This window comes from Dasypus novemcinctus, chromosome 2 (genome assembly GCF_030445035.2).
Source record: "Dasypus novemcinctus isolate mDasNov1 chromosome 2, mDasNov1.1.hap2, whole genome shotgun sequence".
NCBI lineage: Eukaryota > Metazoa > Chordata > Mammalia > Cingulata > Dasypodidae > Dasypus > Dasypus novemcinctus.
In genome coordinates, this window is record NC_080674.1 from 133,016,704 (window position 1) to 133,033,458 (window position 16,755).

A 16,755-nucleotide genomic window follows, 5' to 3' on the forward strand; every position below is an offset into this window, starting at 1 on the left:
AGGAATTTATCACACAAATATATAAGAATGCAAATGTACAGACACGCATAAGAATTTCTACGCAGCAATATTCATAACAGTAAAAATTAGGATCATTATCTTTTGCTGCATAACGAACAAAACTTGACTACTTGAAACAACTGTAAACATTGATTATCTCACATGGTTTCTGTAGGGTCAGGATGGATTGGGCACGGGTCTTTAGGAGGTTGCAGCCAAGACATCAGCTGGCGCTGCGGTCATCTGAAGGTTTCACCGCGGGCTGACGGATCCAAGGGAGCCACTCACCTGGGGGACAAATTGCTGTGGCTTTTGGTAAGAGGTTCCATTCCTCTCCAGAGGGCTGCTTGAGTGTCCTTGCAACACTGCAGCTGGCTTCCTTGAGCGGGAGGGATCCAAGAGAACAAGGCAGAAGCCATGTTTTATGACAGTCTCAGAAGACACACATACTTCTTTAGAAGCATATCATTAAGTCTGGCCTACACTCAAGGGGAGAGAAATTAGGCTCCACCTTTTGAAAAAGACTTTGTGGATGTGTTTTTAAATCACTACAGGAAACAACTTAAATATCAATTAACAGGGAAACGGACTTTGGCCCAGTGGTTAGGGCGTCCGTCTACCACATGGGAGGCCCGCGGTTCAAGCCCCGGGCCTCCTTGACCCGTGTGGAGCTGGCCCATGCGCAGTGCTGATGTGCGCAAGGAGTGCCGCGCCACGCAGGGTGTCCCCCGCGTAGGGGAGCCCCACGCGCAAGGAGTGCACCCATAAGGAGAGCCGCCCAGCGGGAAGGAGGGAGCAGCCTGCCCAGGAATGGCGCCGCCCACACTTCCCGTGCCGCTGCCGACAACAGAAGCGGACAAAGAAACAAGAAACAAGACGCAGCAAAAAGACACAGAAAACAGACAACCGGGGGAGGGGAGGGGAAATAAATAAATAAAAATAAATCTTAAAAAAAAAAAAAAAATCAATTAACAAAAGGCAGGTAAATGAATTATAGCAATTGTCATCATTTTTCAATAACATAACTCATCAGTAAAATATGTATATATTTAACACATATTCTTAAAATGAACTAAATTTTATTTTTTAATTATATGCAATGTAATTGACATGTGTTATGAAATATATTGTGTATTATGAAATATACACAAGAATTAAAAATTTTAATGAGATAGAAAATAAATATAAGTGGAAGATGTAATACTTTTCCCACGCCCTAATAAATCATCTTGAGGCCCCTTGTGGTCTAGTACTTTCCAAATTCATTGTGTGATACAAGCCACTGGATGATCAGATGTCCTCCAGCATTTGGGGGTCATTCTTTCCTTTAAAGCCAAGTAAAATGGTTGTGTGGCTACCCCACATCATAACAGAGTCTAACCTCCTCACCTACAAAGCCATATTTCTCATATGTTTAAGCAACAGGGGTTGTTTCCCACTCATCCCTAAGTCAGGACACATCAAAGCGCACTTTTCTAAACCAGCTCCGGCTCTCAGCTTCAGTTCCTTCACTGACAGTCACTGCCAAAAGTTAAAAGCAGACAGCCCTCCTCTTCCATCCCACCACAGCACCATTAGCACAATAACATTTTTGGAAATTATGGAGAGAATATAAAAGGAGGCAGAAACTACAAATTAACAATAAGGGAATGCCTTATTGCCTATAAACTGTTTGATTCTTGCTTTGCTGCGTTAGAGGATGGGGCAATGCCTCTGTCTATTAAAGAGGAGAAACTCTACCTATTACCCTTTTCTAACTCTAGCATTAACAATAAAAACTCCCTTTATAAAAGGTACAGAAGTTTGTGGTTGTAAGAGTAATGTTTGAGCCAGAGAGGTTTGGTTTTAGTCTGAGTAGGTATTTCTCTATAGCTCCAAAAGGTTGAATTCCATGACTATATGGGAGAGTTCATGAACTCTCTTTTATTTAGTCATCCATCCCCTGAAAGTCATAAACTCAATAAAGGTGAAACAAAGAAAACAGCTTCTTTGTTTCCCCTAATTAAAACATCATCTCTGTAATAGCTGAAGATAAAGACTTCAAGTTTCCAAGTGATTTAAAATCTCTTCTATCAACAGTGTTGTAGAGAGCAAGAAAATTTACACACCCTTGGGGCAAGACAGTAAAAATATATTACTATGCTGTTCAGGTAGATGCAAATTGCTGCTGGTGATTTTTTTATGTACAGGTTTAGCAAAAAATGCATTAGCTAATTGATTAGTAAATATCACTCATAGGGCATACTGGATATCTTTTCCAGAATTGAAACCATAAGTCCTGTGTTCCATGGTAGAAACAGTTTTATTCTATCAGTGACAATCTCCAGTTAGCCTCTCAAAGTTATTTAAAATGACCATATGGAGAACGCGAAGAGCAAAATAGTTGCCTATGTGGATCCTCCAGATCTTATATCAGGGTTTCTTAACCTTCTCTGTTCCACGGACCCCTTTGCCAGTCAGGTGAAAACCACGGACCCCTTACTAAGTCCACACTATACTGTGTATTATTTAATAAACATATCACGCCCACACCAACATGTCCCAAAACAAGAACGATGTTTTTCTGAATTTCAATTCAAGCTCACGGACCCCTTATTAAGAACCCTGTCTTAAATTACATTAGAGATCTTTCAGATTACCTCCAGCACTCTGTATGGTTTTGCATTCATTTTCCAGATAAGGTCCTAAGTAATGGTAAGCCCTAAAGTTCTAATAGTACCCTTTTAGCATTTCCACCCACAGCAGTTTTAGGCACTCAAGTCCATTTGAGTTTGGAAGCTGGCATTCTCCCTGATTTTAACAGATGAAAAGAAACTTATGTTGGGAAAACTAATGTCTCTGTTTCTCCTAATTTAGTAATTAAAAGTACCTGTTTCACTGGGCTGATCATCCCACTTGCATCCCCCTCTGCCCCAGTAAAAATACCCTGTGGTATTTCTTTCCCTCAAAATTCATAAGGCTTTCCTGGCAATTTCCAGGTAGTTTCCAATTCTGTGTTTAGTAATTTTCCAAGGAGAGCATGTTATATTATCTCATGCCCAGTGGATTCAAACATGGGTATGAAGTCCACTTTCCTAGCAAAGATGGACAAGGACAAGGGTCTCCTGAAGGCACTTCCCTTCCTCCACCTCAGGTCCCTGGCCAAGTGGCTATTACTCTAACAGCTATAGGAGGCAGTCTGTGAGTTTTTGTCACTTGGGATCCAAGTGGCCATGATTGAGCACCAGAGATTGGCCTCTCTGGCAACCTCCCTGGCAGCAGAATACATGGCTGCTCAAAATGATTTTAGCACAAGAGGTAGCATGGTGTTGGGGCTAAGAGCTCTGGTGCCAGACTGCTCAGTTCAGCTGCCTACCAGCTGTGTAATCTTGACTAAGTTACCATTTTCTCAATTAAAGAGGGGATAATACCCAATTCATGGGTTCCTTTAGAGCACTAAATGAGTTCATGCATAAAGTGCTTAGAACAGTGTCTGGCACAAAGTAACTACTCAAATAAACATAAGTAGAATTAGCTCTCATTATATTGTTTTTTGATTCTTAGAAGTCTGGTGGCTGGGCCATGGGACAAGCTTTCCAACTCACACTGACATTCTAAGAGGCCAATGCTCTGAGGTCTTTTGGATTAGATGGTATAATCCCCATTTTCCAAATATCCTTTATAACAGGCAATGGTATACAGGTTTGAGAAGTACAATTATCCACCCCAGTAGGCCAGGTATGATACAACAGCCTATGTATTTCCTCCTTACTAATTCCTCTAATTCCATCCTAGAAAATTGTCTAAGAATGGGGAAATTCACCCATTCCTCTATGACTGACACTTTCTCTTTGCTCCAATTTTCCAGATACAGGGAATGAGCATTCACGAACAGATTCCACAGTTACAGTGTTGAAATACTGAACATGTCTAGTCTCTTTAGTTGAGGTGATTAACCCCATTGATCCCAGACTCTCAAGATTTAAGCAAGCATACTTTTGACTGGATCTTTCCTCCATGTTAGCAACTTCCTCAGTTTGTCATAAGGGAAAACCATGACTCCATTTTAATTACAGAAGGACCATGCATCATTTCCTATTGGTCACTGTGTCAGTCAGCAAAAGGGGTGCTGATACAAAATACCAGAAATCTGCTGGCTTTTATAAAGGGTATTTATTTGGGGTAGAAGCTTACAGTTACCAGGCCATAAAGCATAAGTTACTTCCCTCACCAAAGTCTTTTGCCATGTGTTGGGGCAAAATGGCTGCCGGTGTCTACAAAGAGTTCAGGCTTCTTAGGTTCCTCTCTTCCTGGGGCTATTTCTCTCTGGGCTCAGCTGCTGTGTTTCCTCCACAAGGTCTGCTGTAAACTATGGGGCTCTCTAGGCTTTGCCTCTCTCTACAAGGCCAGCTGTAAACATTAGGCGAACAGCTTGTTTCTCTTCCTAGGGCCTTCTCTCTTTCCTCATGACCAAGCGCCTCTCTGTGCTTACTTCCTGGGGCTCCAGCTCAAGACTCCAGCATCAAAACTCTAACTCTGTCCTTTGCCATGTCTTTTTTCTATGAGTCCCCACCCACCAAGGGACCGGGACTCAACACCCTACTGACATGGCCCAACCAAAGCCCTAATCATAATTTAATCACACCCAGATACAGACCAGTTTATACACATAATCCAATATCTATTTTTGGAATTCATAAACCATATCAAACTGCAACAGCCCTCTCTTAGGTGGTTTCCTGAAAACTAAAATCACTTATGTTCTACTTTGTAAACTTCACACATGCTAATCTACTTCAATAACCCATTTTACTTAACTCCTAGAACAGAGTCCCTATGAAGGATTCATGTCCTAGTGGCTAAGGAAATAAGGGTCAGGGACAGTCTAATCCCTCTCTATCCAAATAAGAATTTTTTCCTTTCCCAATGTAACTAATTTATTAAATGGTCTATCCTTGGTGGACTATAAGCAGACAACACTGTCATTTTTCTCCTATCAGTAATTTTAAACATGCTCATCATCTCTCCCTTCTTTTTTCCCTAGATGATATCCTTCTCAGGTACCATAACTTTCCTGCCTCATTCAGTTATAAGAGTAAGCTCTTTGGGATAATTAAATATACTGAATAAAAATTTCAGTCCACTAGAAAACCTCATTTTCACACCCAAAATTTCCCCCCTTCTCCCTCACCAAGCCTTACCTGTGGCTTGGAAGGCTTCAGGAGATAAGGGGCTCTGTTTCTTCCTTCTCCTGCCTTCTTGCTGCCACTTCCTTCAGGATCAAGGCAAGGTGAAGAAGAATGAAAGGAAAGGAAGTAAAAGCAATTACATCACCTCTCCCAGAAGCTACTCTTATAGTTCTCTCTTGATCCTTCAAGCTAGTCAGCTACACTCTTCAGGATGGCTGGCATCCAGGTTCCATTTCTCTGAGGTCTCACAAGGACTTCCATACTGCAGAGCTCTGTGCTGTGGTCACTGTACCCTTGAGCTACCCCTGAGTCCTTCAACCCAGTCTCTTGCTGCTGGAGCAGTGTAACCTTATGATGGCTCAAGCTCAGCTTAACTTTTGCAACTTTTGTTTGTCCTACAGGCAAATCATACATTTTTGCCACTTCAGTGATTGAACCCACAGTCTGCTCCACTCCTGCCCCTTTCTCACTTGTACTGGAGGGCTGCTCCAGCCAGCTATATGCTACCAGAATTCTTCAGGTAAGAGGCAGACAGCAGCATCCAACTCCAGGGGACACGAATCAAGTTCCCAAAGAAACTCTTACCACAATGTGTCCTATAGTCCCTCTCACAGAGCCACAACTTTTCCAATTGAGCACATATCCAGTGGGAAGCGAGATGCCAATTTTGCCTACCTTCAGACATTTCCACATCCTGTGAGTGCTATTCAGGGATCCCAACCCCTACTTAGTTTGGAAGACTGGGATGGGAAAGCAAATGCTACTAACTCCCCATGAAGTCAGCTCCTGAGACAAAATTCCCTCTTTCAATGAACCTTGATCTTCACTTTTCAAGCCTGAAAGGGCAACAGTCAAAGCCACTTCTTAATAAGTACTACAGGGAATAGGTATCTAGCTGCTCCTTGGCACTCTCTATAGAATCTGTGGGCATTTCAGTGCAACTGTCCTTCATTTTCAGCTTTTAGACTAAAATTATGAGACAGTGGGACATGTCCCATTTAACCTCCGGTTCATTTAATACCTGTTTTTCCTCATGATTCATCAGAATGCATTAGGAAACTCCAGGTCACCGGCAAAATATCAATAAAGCGCTACACCATGAGAGAAAGAAACGGAAGAGGCCATTTTGCTGTCAGACTGCAGGAGAAATCACATAGCATTGAGTGTTAAGAATGGCCACAATTCAAATTTAACCAAAGGCCAGTTGTCTTAGCTCAGAACTTCCCAGAAAGAGAAATAAGAAATAAAATGGACTCAATTTTGTTTTGGCAGCAAATAGATTTTAGTCGGTTTTCCTTCTTGTCCTACAGAATAATATTGGGTTGGGTTGGGTTTTGTTTTTTAAGCAAAGAAAAAAATAAAATAGATGAAGAGGGCAGATCCCAGGTCAGTTTTTAAATAGATCCTCTTCTTTGTCCAAACGCAGTGCCATGTTCTCGTCCGGCATAAGAAGACTAGAATAAACACTAGACTACTGAAATTTTAATCAATCACCACTGCCCTTGAAGGTTACAGGATACTGAGTAACAGCCAGCAAGGCTTTGTAAAAAGCAAGTCCAGTCAGAATGCAAACATCCCCTCCTCTCAGGGTGACAGACCAAGGAGAGATGATGGATTTGCTCTTGCCTTCGGATAGGTTTTTTATTCTGTCACATGCAAGGTAATAAGGTAGTGATCAAGGCTGCATCTAGCCTTAGGATTTAAAATATACCCAAGCTCATGAGATAAAATAAGGAACTGATTATCAACCATTATTTCGAAAATCAACCAGTATTTTAATTGTCTTATGTCTTAGACTTAGGGATTATACATTTATTATTTCCTACACCAGATATACTGACACTGACAACTCTCGGTACTACTGATAATTAAAGGAAATGATAAATTTCATAAATTTATAGCATAATTATCACTTTTACCTTAGAAAATACCATTTTCTGCCCACACATTACCTTTTTATCAAGCCATTTAGTTACAGATAATGATCCTTTATGAATCAAGCCCACAACCTGGAGATTTTCTATCTCATATTCCTTTGGACCCTTGCAAAAACAATATAGAATGCCTGCGGTGTAAAATTAGGTTTAAACTTAATTATCTTGCAGCCTATTTCCTGAGTTTAATTAACTTTTCTGAGTGGTTTCCATTGCAATGAGGACTAGGCCCATTTTGTATTATTTAGTGTCATAATTTCTCTTCTCCCTCACTTCCAAGGGCACCACAAACTCCCTCCAGTCCTAATTGCCATGGCAAGTGTAGATATGAGAACTGAAAAACAGCTATAACAAAAATTAAGAATGTGCAGCTGTGCATACTAATGCAGGGATGGAACTCTAGCAGAGTTCTATCTAGATTCCCTTCTAGCCTCTAAATGAGCTGACTTTAAATATTTAATTATCTTGTTAAGTAAATTCTGATTATGGATTCAAATCCTTATTATTAGTAATCATCAGGCTGCTTCAGTTGAAGAAATTGGACTCAGACCTACAGCCTTTCATAAACTACAATGTGGCACACAGTTTACCATCTAAAGTGTCTTCCTTCTCCATACTCATATACGCAGCTACCCTGAACTCTGAGAAGATGAGATATGCAAGATATTCTACCTCCAGAAAGTATGTGAATTAAGGGCCTGGCAAAGGCAGATCCAACCTCTCCTCCATGAGATGTGGAAAGAACGTGGACTTGGGGTGCAATAGATTGAAATCAATCCAGGGTGTTCCATTACTAGCTGCTTAGTCATTGGCAAGTTACTAAATCTCTCCAATCCTAAACTTCCTTGCTTGTTGAATGCAGGAAAGGCAAATGCCCCACTGGGGAATTGGGATTATTAAACAAGATAACCAGTGTGCTCCCTCACCTTCCCTTTCCCCATATAAAATACTTTAGAGAAGAAAACAGTTCCTTTTCATGAAGAATTGTCAGTTGACTTTTAACCTGCCAGTATGTTTTGTAAATGGCTGATATGAAAAGGAAGACAGCCTTGAAAGGAGAGGGGCCTTCTGTTGAGCCAGGTTAAGAATAAAAAATCAAGAGGAAAGACCTAAATGTTGTCTGTAACGAAAATAATTAAATAGAAAAGTAGAGGGAGGAAGGAAGAATAATTAATAAAATACCCAAGATATTCTGATATAAAGTACAAGAAAGAGGGCCACAACTTCAAGGATAATCCAGAAAGGAAATAGAAGCTCTCCCAGCTCACCTTTAGCCTGCAGTTTCCCATGTCGGAGTACATCAGGACTGAACCACCCAAACTGTACATAATCAAGGCAATGGCAGACACCAGGTCCTACTGTTTTTGTTATTGTTGTCATTACTGTCCTCGCATCTTCTCACAGACCAAGAATTCCCTACCCCACATTCATCTTCTATTACTAGTTTCATGCAGAATTCTCAATCTACCTTGTCTAGGGAAACAATTCTCAAGAATTAGCCCAGTGTCTGATTCTATTGTCTTTCTAAAAATGTTTTAATACTCCTTGTTAGTATAGTGCTTATATTTTCTCATAGTTAGTCCATAACATTGGCCCTTACGATCCAAATACCAGTCCTTCTTTTACATTAAAATTAAAAATACTTGTACTGAGCCAGGGAGGACCTCTGTACCTGAATATTCTCCTGCCTGCTTCCCTCCCCCTGCCTACCCCACACTCCACTGCCCAGACCCTAAATCATCCCTACACACCCTGCTCTTGTACCTGCCAGCATCATCCCCTGTCTAAATGCAGCTCACAGCTGTTTATTTACAATTAGATCTGCCAGCTGGAAAGCAAACATTCTACATTACTGAATCAATCAATGTTACAGGGAGGGGAAAAAAATCAGGTACAGCATGAAATGGAGGACACGAGCATTACATTATATTGCAGCTGTCCTTGTCCAATGCCATTAGATGTTCTCAGCACTAAGAATTAATATAACTACTGATCAGCTGTCATCTGGTTGCAGCTTTGACATCTAAAAAATACAATGCACTAGAGGTAAAGATTTGGGCTCCAGAGCCTTCATCTGATGGCATGAACAATTGCTTCCTAAGGGGCAGTTCTCTGCAATGGGGTCAGGGCTTCCATCCCCACTGCTTTTATCGATTTCATTTTCTCTTTTATTTATTTATTTAATATTCTATTGGATGTATGTACCACATTTTGTTTTGTTTTTATTTTTTTTATTTTTTTTTTCATTTTCCTCTCCCCCCCCCAAGTTGTCTGCTCTCTTGTGTCCATTCGCTGTGTATTCTTTGTGTCCACTTGCATTCTTGGCAGCATTGGGAATCTGTGTTTCTTTTTGTTGGGTCATCTTGCTGTGTCAGCTCTCCGTGTGTGCAGAGCCACTCCTGGGCAGGCTGCACTTTTTTCACATGGGGCAGCTCTCCTTGCGAGGCACACTCTTTGCGTGTGGGGCTACCCTATGTGGGGGCACCCCAGTGTAACACGGCACTCCTTGCGTGCATCAGCACTGCGCATGGGCCTGCTTACCACACGGGCCAGGAGGCCCTGGGTTCAATCCCTGGACCTCCTATACAGTAGGCGGACACTCTATCAGTTGAGCCACATCCACTTCCCCCATTTTCTCTTTTATATCAAGTAGTATGTACAGCTCAATCACATTTACTGATATTAAACATTCAAAATAATATCACATAACCTTATGGATTATTTGGGGGTATACCCTCATTTAGGGAATCCCAAATGATGATGAATAATTCCTCCTCATCAGAAAGCAGTCCTCCAATTTTTATCTATTTATATATTTACCAACATTCATGACATTGACTTGAGTTTAACTGTCGAGTCACATAGTGAAAGTTAAAATACATTTGCTTATTTTGTTCCTCAAATTAGTAAAGCAAAAGGATAACAATTTAGTAGAAATGCAGCAACAGAGGTCTAAAAGTGTGGACTGGGCTGAAAAACTGATGTTTAAATTGGTGAGGGTCTTTAGCTATGGGATTCTTGCTTGGTTTTTGTTATTCTAATTTTTTGTAGTAATCAATATGAGTCAAGTTCTGGAAGGAAGGGCTACTAATTTAAAAATTGTAGGATCATTAAACATGAGATTCCAGTATACAGTCCAATTTTTTTACCCACAAAAATCCCTTATGAATACAATCACATGTGTCAACTCTCCTAAAATTCATTCAATTTGATTGAGTAGTGTTTCAAGTAAACGTTATTAAATGATCCTCTCTGGTCCTGGTGTGCTATGAATTTGAAGGTCTCCGGTCTCTGTGTGCTGGCTTCTAATGGGAAGCTCTATTGCCTTGGTATAAATGCAGAAACATCTGCTACAGCCACTAACAGCTTACTGGAAATATTCAGCCAAGACCCCCTCTGCCCTCATTAGAAAATATACTGTCAGCAGAAATACAGTAAAACTTGAAGAGCTTTAGGAAGCAGGAAAGTAGTGAAGTAGTGAAGGGCTTTGGGATAATAAATAAAACACTCTCAGCCAAGTCATGGGATTAGCCTTTAGTGGATCCAGAGTCTTCATTAAGAACGTCCCATTTTCTGTATCTAGGCTTTGTTTTCCGGCACAGACTCCACCCTTTTCACCTAACTACTTCAACCCCAAGGGTAGTCATCTATTTTTTTTTTTTACTAGAGAAGTTACAGGTTTACAGAAAAATCATGTGAAAAATACAGAGTTCCTACACACCACCCCCCATTATTTTTTTTTTTTAAGATTTATTTTTATTTATTTAATTCCCCTCCCCTCCCCCGGTTGTCTGTTTTCCGTGTCTTTTTGCTCCGTCTTGTTTCTTTGTCCGCTTCTGTTGTCGTCAGCAGCACGGGAAGTGTGGGCGGCGCCATTCCTCGGCAGGCTGCTCCCTCTTTTGTGCTGGACAGACTGCTCCCTCTTTTGCGCTGGGCGGCTCTCCTTATGGGTGCACTCCTTGCGCGTGGGGCTCCCCTACGCGGGGGACACCCCTGCGGGGCGCGGCACTCCTTGCGCGCATCAGCACTGAGCATGGGCCAGCTCCACAGGGGTCAAGGAGGCCCGGGGCTTGAACCGCGGGCCTCCCATGTGGCCTCCCATGTGGTAGACGGACGCCCTAACCACTGGGCCAAAGTCCGTTCCCCCCCCCCCATTATTAACACCTTTCATTAGGGTGGTATATTTATTACAATTGATTAAAGAATATTATTGTAATTGTACCATTAATTATAGCCCATGGTTTATATTAGGTTCACTATTTATGTTGTACAGTCCTATGGGAATTTTTTACTCTAGTAACATAAATATAACCTAAAGTCTCTTTTTTTAAACCACATTCAAATACGTAACTCAGCGCTATTAATTCGGTTCACAATGTTGTTCTACCGCCACCACCATTCACTACCAAAAGTATTCTATCTCCCCAGAAAGAAATTCTGTGCAATTTAACCATTAACTCTCCATTCCCTACCCGCATCTTGGAACCTGGTAACCTATCTTTCTCTCCTGCTCCTTGGCCCTTGGTAACCTGTCTTTTAGTTTGACTCTATGAATTTGCTCATTCTGTTTATTTCATGCAATATTGTATTGTGAAATCGTACATTGTTTGTCCTTTTGTATCTGGCTCATTTCACTCAACATGATGACTTCAAGATTCATCCATGCTATCACTGTATTAGAAATTCTTTCCTTTTCACAACTGAGTAATATCCCATTGTGCGTATATACCACATTTTCTTTATCTGTTCACAGGTTAATGGACATTTGAATTGCTTCCGTCTTTTGGCAATTGTGAATAATGCCACTATGAACATCAGTGAATCATCTCATTTTATTCCATCTTGTTCCCTTAACTCTCTAAAACAGTCTTATACATATTGAGCTTCCCAGAGTGCTTGGGAGAGGACACAGTTTAAAAGCATAAGCCAACAATAGAAGACGACTAAATTGGCAGTGTCCACAGCGAGCTTAGAGAAGGGTCAGACTGCAGGGGAGGCAATCAACCCATTGCATGACCAACCACTCTCGGTGCGAGGGATTAAGGTCACAAACTTAAATTAGATCGATGAAAATGAAAGAGTGGCACCAGTTGGGAGTAGATTACATGGGTCTCAACATGCAAAGTATAGAGCAGTCATTTGCTTCTTTGTTCAGGGGACCAATAATGAACATTGTGTTGTAAGATGAGGCCTTTTTCTTTCTCATCATAACTCCCCAAGTATGAACAAATTCAAGAATATATGACCTACTCAAGGTCACCGTGTCATTATGGCTTCTTTCATTCTCTTTTTCTTTTGTCTGGTTCCTGAAGAATCCTTCTTTTCTCCCCCACCTTGCTTACTCATTGCCATGCTTCATGACATCTAAGTAATATTATATTGATTTGGATTATTTGAATGCAACAGAAATGGGTTCTGGCCTACTTTATCAAAAATAAAAAATAATTTATGTAAGGAAATAAGGTAATACACCAAGAGGAACAAACAGGTTTCAGGATAATACTCAGGAAATCCTGGACCTTCTCTTCAAAGTCGCCAAAAGGATGAGTCAAATCCAGTTGTTTTTATGTCATTCTGCTCAGCGGTCAAATTTCTAGGTTGGGTTATGTGCCTACCCTTGGACAGAGGAGCACCTGGGGCCCTGACTGAGATCCCCTTGAAGACTACCTGGAATAGGGCTGGGAAGATCCCCAGTGCTGGTACCAACAAAAGGAAGATGCAAGCTGGGCAGGCGTTACCAATAGCCATCCACCACAGTAGATGTAGGTGGGTGTGAGTCAATGAAGGAAACTCAAAGAAAGTCTGTGTCAGACTTATCTCTTAGAAAAACAAGTACATCCAACTGCTCTTCATTTTAAGGCTAAATACATCCTCCTCTACCACCTGCATTTAGTGCATTTTTTTCTTTCCTTTAACATAGAAAGTTCCCATTTCCCTATTTAAGTTCCACTGGAACATGCCATTGGATTTAATCCCCCCACTTCTGCCCCTTTATTCTGATGAATTCTGTTTATCATAAGGAAAGAAGGAGATAAAGGCACAGAAAATGGTATTCTTCAACTGTATCAGCACTGTGAAAGAGAACTTTCTGTGATGATGGAAATGTTTTGTAGCAGGACTGTCCAATATGGCAGCAATTAGCCACATGTGGCTATTAGCACTTGAAATGTGAGTTATACACTCAAAGTGTGCCTTGTGTAACTGAGGAACTGAATCATATTTAATTTAAATTAACGTAACATAAATTCAAATAGCCATATTTGGCTATGACTACCTATTGGACAGTGTAGAATAAATACATAATCTCCAAGAAAATCCTGCTGTCCTGTTTACTTAGAATTTGTATAATTTTTGTATGTTACCACACTCATTGCATTCCATCAATGTGGAGAGTTAAAAGCTAAATCAACAAATATTTTCTGAAAAGGTTATCAGCAGCTCCATATCCATTGTGCAAATGTAGCTAATAAATCACCTTGTGCCTAAGTGACTTGTCAGGTCACCCATAATGCAAACCATCCCCTGACAAATAAGGAAAGCTCCAAGAGGTCCCAAGTTCTAACTCTGGCTCTTCCTAGACATATGACTTTGGGAAAGCCTGGTTTTCACTTTCATTTCTTGAGTAGAAAGGAGCTAAACTACATTCTCTCAAGTCTCTTTCCAACTCTAAAAATAAGACCTTGAAATTCACTAAATTTTTTGTTTTAAGAGAAATATATTCAACTTATTCTCAGATAAATCTGCAAATAAGTGTTGCCTAGAAAAGCCTAACCTTTCAGGGAAACCTTGTCAATGCCACGAATCTCAGTGCAGTAGAGAAGGATGAACACCAGGTGGCAGCATCATATCATTAAAAACACTCAGACAGCGGCAATCAGGATGCTTATTTTAAAAAAGTTTTGCCATGGTGTCAAATTCATCTGGATACCTTCTAGATCTTTCCTTAGCTAATCGGCTTCTTTAGAATTAAATTTCAATCTCTTATTATTAATTGAAAGCTATCATTATGAAGATTCATGACTTAAGTCATTCCCCCCGGAAGCTCTTACACATTTTCAGAATGTTCAGAGTTACCAATGCTTTAGGGTGCTAAATGGCATAAAATTTCAAAAGACTATTTGAAATGATGTTTTAAGTAGCATCCTAGCTGATTATTAACTGTTTTGGGTCATAGGCTCCTTGATTGCTGAATATTGCATTTTTTTAAGAGAAATCCTGGATGGTAAGAATCGTGCCTTTGGACTTGGGAATCCAGTGCTGGGAGGAGGGGCACCAAGACCAGTGAGCAGGTTCTGATTTCGGCTTCCTGACCCTGAGGGCTCAAAGCCAAAATAACCCTTCCAGAATGGAGGACAAATCTGCCCCATCTGCGTTCCTATAGGCACAGGAACGAATTCCTGGCAGTTTCAGAGCGATCATTTTTATCTCTGATTTCAGCAATCCTGAGTTGGGAAATGAGGAAGCCAATACTCAAAGCACCCTAACCAAGCTTAGCATTTTAACTGTAAAAAAAAAACATTTCTCTTTCTTTTTCTTTTTCTCTCTTTTCGTTTAATGAGACAAGAAGCTGATATATATTGAATCATTCAGTTCCTTAGGGACACCTGGCAACCCTACAAGATTCTTGAAAATCCAGAGGAAGCTATGAGCACTACCCCACCACACACGTACACAAATGCACGTGCACTGGAACAAAGGGCACACAGTTGTGAAGACCTTGGGGCTCAGAGTCCTACCCGTGCCCTCCAAGGCGAAGAAGCCCTGGTGTTTTCAATGGCGTTGCCCGTGAGAGCTGTGCGCTCAGGACAAGAAGAGTATAAGAATACATAGCACCAAGCAGAAGGGGATCTACAGAAGTTCTCCTGCATCCCAAATATCCACAGGTGTGTTTCTTTGTTTGGGGTTTTATCTTGTGTTGTTTTGTTTTCTCCACACCAGACCTGTGGGAAATCAACGGAGTCTGAGAGCCACAGCAGGAAACTAGATCCTGGGAAGAAAGGAAGAGGGCCGATGCAGGGTGCCCGGCTCTCGGAGATTGTTGGTGGTTGAATGAATTGGGGCAAACATTCTGCAAGGCAGTTTGGCAATCCACCAAGAGTCTTAAATTTCTGCACAAGCCTTGCCCTGGCACTCTTATTTCTAGAGATTTATCCTAAGGAAATAATCGCTAATGTGCCAGTGATGTCATCAAAAGACTATTCATAACAGAATACTTAAAAAACTGAAAAAACAGAAATAAACTAAATGTCTCACAGTGTTGGAAATACTAAGTCAACTACAGTATCTCCATTTAATAAAATAGTATTCAGCCATTAATATGGGCTTTGTAAAGATTATAGATAGTATTGAAATTTGTTTGACATATTAAGTAGGTAAAGCAGATTCCAAGAGTCTGTGCTGACTCTATTTTAATACCTATTGAGATCTATATAATAGAATGTATATACCAACTCATTAAGAGTTATGCAATTATGAGATTATAGTTGATTTTATATTTTTTCTTTTTTCTTTCCTTCATTTTTTCCTCATCTGTATTTTTCTACAATAAACATATATGCTTGTGTAATGAAGAAAACTTAATAAGTAGGTTCCAGACGAGGGTAAAGTCTGAAGATCCTTTCTCCTTAAAGTCAGTGGTAGGACAATAGGAAATTTGGAAAGCCAGAGAGCATAGACAAGGAGATGGAAACCAAGCAACACCTCTCCCAGGACAGTGTAGTTTCAACGTAGAGGACAACCCCAGGAGGAGAAATGGCAGATCCCACACTGGGGTGACTAGGTCATGCCAGGGACCAGGGGTGCTATACATCAACAGGAGAGGTGAGGTGCTGTATGTCAACAGGTGTTGATGCTGACATCAACATCCACCCCAATCCACCCAACCTCCCTACTGTCTCCTTCTACTAAAGTGATTTTTTTTTAATGTACCAGGGCCTGGGATTGAACCCAGGACCTCATATGTGGGAAGCCAGCACTCAACCACTAAGCCACATCAGCTCCCCTGAGTTGCTTTTTTCATTTCTTTGCTTATTTCTTTATTTGTTTGTTTTTATGGGGCACTGGGAACCAAACCCAAGACTTTCTGTGTGGGAAGCAGGTGCTCAGCCACCTGAGTCACATCCGCTCCCCTGAAGTGATTTTTGATATATAAAACTCTCATATAAAGTTGATAATGAAATAAATCAAAGTATCTACAGCTTTATGAAAAGTGGCTTCCAAAGTCTGTAGCCTGGGGAAAAGAAAATTTCTATTTTCTCATGCACATCCCTGCCTAGCCCTGAGGAAATTGCCACATATGTTGAGGAAACAATTTAGCCATTTCCTAGACATGGAAGATTAATAGTAGGCTCCAGCTTTTCTATCAGCTGCACTTTTTATAAAGGAACTTTATTTTACATAAGAGCATTTGAACCTGTTCCTCTGTAAGTCTGAGCACACTGAACTCAGACACATGTTAAAATCTCAGAATAGATTCCTTGGATTTGCAGGCCTCAATTAGTTTTTCTTCTGTAATCTACATTTCCAGTCTTGTCTGCCTTCCAGCCATGGGCTAACGTGCTCCAGGACTCCTCAGGCCCCAAAGCATAGAACTCTGCAGGGACTACCCACAGCTCCGCCAACGAAATGCTCTAAAGAAAAAAACATGTTTTAAT